This window comes from Austrofundulus limnaeus, unplaced genomic scaffold, assembly GCF_001266775.1.
Source record: "Austrofundulus limnaeus strain Quisiro unplaced genomic scaffold, Austrofundulus_limnaeus-1.0 Scaffold220, whole genome shotgun sequence".
NCBI lineage: Eukaryota > Metazoa > Chordata > Actinopteri > Cyprinodontiformes > Rivulidae > Austrofundulus > Austrofundulus limnaeus.
Window position 1 is genome coordinate 158,385 of NW_013952622.1, and position 3,288 is coordinate 161,672.

Consider the following 3,288-nt stretch of genomic DNA (forward strand, 5'->3'; position numbering starts at 1 on the left):
GAATAGTGTTTTGTCAACATAATTATGGAGTGTGATTAATTTTCACCTCGAAATATCTTCAAACTATTGAAATATAAAGTTATTAATGAAGAAAACCCATCTAGATAACAGCAGACTGACTGTTCGTAAAATATACGACAGGTCTGGACCACTCGTGAATTTTGTTCGTATCTGAAGAAAATCTTAGAATAGGAGAAAATTGTTGAATACCACAAATTCTCCTAAATCACTCGTACGCACAACTTAAGAACAAATCTGTTCAAACGAACGGTTCTTGCATGAGGCCCAATGTCCCTATATGAGCATGTAAGATTATTTGTCTCTATGTGTCCCTGTGATGGACTTGACACCCTGTCCTGGGTGTCAAGACCCCCCACCCCTCGTAGTGACTGCTGGACATGCAGTGACCTCCACAACCTGGAAAGGAAGAAGCTTGTTGATGCTTTTAAATGTCGCCATCATCATCATCATCATCATCATCATCATCATCATCATCATCATCATCAACAGATTTATACACTCTAGCACTGTGAATGCAAACACTTACAAACCACCGGCACAGGAAATAGATCGTCAAGTGAATTTTGAATTTCTCTAGTAGCTGAAAATGAGGCATAAACTAATAACGAAGCTGATAGTGTATGAAAGTAAAATTAATACCTCACTAGTAAGATTAGTAAATTAAAATTGACTCAATGTTCCGAAAAATATTTTGTTTCTGTTTCACAAATCTCTCAGTATTATAACCAAACAACCGGCAAACTGTACAGCTGAGCTTTGCCAGACATATTTTTAATGGGTTTATTTTTTTGTGCAAACTAAATTCAAGGCACAGTAGCCAAGTTTGCTTATTCGTCCACTTTGGGCTTTTTTCCTTTTTAAATATTCACTTGAAWGTATTGAGTGAGTTGATTCTTTTTAATGTAGTTGCTTATTTAGACTGACGTCTACGGAAGCCAAGAGCGGCCATTTTCTGCTCATGATTATTTTCCATGGTTTTCTCAAAATGACGAGTTGTGGTTTTCCTTGTTTATCATTCAGTAACCATGGAAACGGCCCGATCCCCTCAGCTGGTCACTGATAAAGTTTATTATACAGGATCATCAAGATCACTGTGTAAACGCCTGCTGAGCTTTAGCTGGGCCAGCCGTCTCCTTAAATGACGAGGGTTGAAATGAAAGTTATCTGTACGAGACAAACAAATCACAGTTTCTGCCTGATGATACAAAAATGACAAAATTATGAACAATTAATAGGCCACCCTTGCAAAAGTCATCCACGATCTCAATGGGATTTGCCTGGTTAAGTAACGGTGAATGAATGAACGGATGGATGGATGAATGAATGGATGGATAAGTTACCTTCATTGATGAACAGCTGAGCGGACCAGGCTGTCACCRTGGTTACTGAATGATACACAAGAGGAAACCCATCAGCAAATTAACTCGTTATCTCGAGAAAATGATGCTCGTTATTTCGTGATGACGACATATAGCATGTGGTCATCATGAGAAAACCATTGAAAATAATTATATGCAGAAAAGGTCGCTCTCGGCTTCCATAGACTTCATGTCAATCCTCAGTTGTTAAAATTAATGTTGATCAATAACATTTATAGACCTCAGTTAGTGCTTCTAAATTTAGCCTATAAATTTAGCAAGTGCTAATTCACTAATGTTTTTTTATCAGCAAAATCCCTAAAGCACTAATCAGGAAATTAGTTTCCCCATTAGTGCTTTAGTGCTTTAGGGGAACTGTGCCCACCACTGACAGCAGGATAGTAAAAAGACCCACCTCCCTGTCTGTGATTGGCTAGTGTTTGTTGCATGTGTTGCTTGGGTTGGTTATAGTTTCCTTTGCCATGCTGGGACAGTCTCATTACGTTCCCTTCTCTCCAACCCCACCAAACTGGTTTGTTGGACCAATTGTCATGAATCACGCCTGTTTCCTGCCCTAGTCCTGTCACAGTCAATTATCTCCTATTTGTTTCTCCCTTCCCATCTCAGCCAACCTCAATCAACGTCATGCCTCTCACCTGTGATCAGCAGTTTTTAAGCTCCTCTCATCCACAGCTCCAGTGCCAGATTTATGAACGGTTCAGCCAAGTAGTAATCCAGCATTCATGTCACGTCTTGCCTGCCTCGTCTCGACCTTGGTTCTCCTCATTGGTTCTTCATCTCTCGCTTTACCCCCGAATGGTACCGTCCCAGACTCTGCCCTCCTGGTTTTGACCCCCACTCTGGACTCTGGATTTCTGCCTCCTGCCTCACTCCCCATTGGTACTGTTCTGCCTTCTGACTCCTGGATTACGACCACTGCTCCTCTGCTCCAACCACGATTTAAGTCTGCTCCTTCTTACCTGGTTCTGCTCTCAGTCTGCCTGTGTATGACCCCCGCCTGTCCCACGGATTACCCCTGGACCTTTTAAGTCCCATCGGAGGTCTCTCTCCAAACACAGAAGTGTCACTGGACACCACCCGACGCTTTCCACGTCACTCAACAGTTCGCTCAGGACCAAGCGTTCTCTTAAAAGGTTAGTGGCTCAGTTTTATGCAAGATCCGTCCCTCTGTTTAATCCAGCCACTAACTTTTTCCTCTCTTGTTTAGAGCTCCTGGTCCCCTTGACATGCGCTTCCAGATCCAGCTTCCTGTTTTTAAATAAAACTCTTAAAACTGCTTTGGTGTCTGGCATCTCAGTGAAACTCATTTCCCCAATCATTACACCAATGGTCCGAAGTTTAAGTTCTGAAGTGGTATGTGGAGAAATAGGCCACTATAGTTAAAACATTTGCAACTATCTTGTCAAAATATTATGAATTATTACCCTTATTTGGATCATTTGAATGAACTGTCTGAAAAATAATCTTGAATTTTTTTGTTGAAACATTTTTTTGAGCAGTAGCAGCAAAACATTATTTAGCAAAAACGCCTTAAATTTTTGTTGTTTTCCCAGAGAGCTAACAAAGCTTTTGTTTGTTTCCAGTTGTTAAATATTAATGTCCAAATACTATTTGGGGTTTTCTCTTTTATAATGACATCAAATATTATTAGAATAACCTAAAAACAGGATTCAGACCGAATATTGTGATTAACAAGACAAAACAAGGAATATCTCTGGTTAGCTGCTTACAGGTGCTGGTCATAAAATTAGAATATCATGAAAAAGTAGATTTATTTCAGTAATTCCATTTAAAAAGTGAAACTTGTATATTATATTCATACATTACATACAAACTCATATATTTCAAATGTTTATTTCGTTTAATTTTGATGATTACAAATGACAAC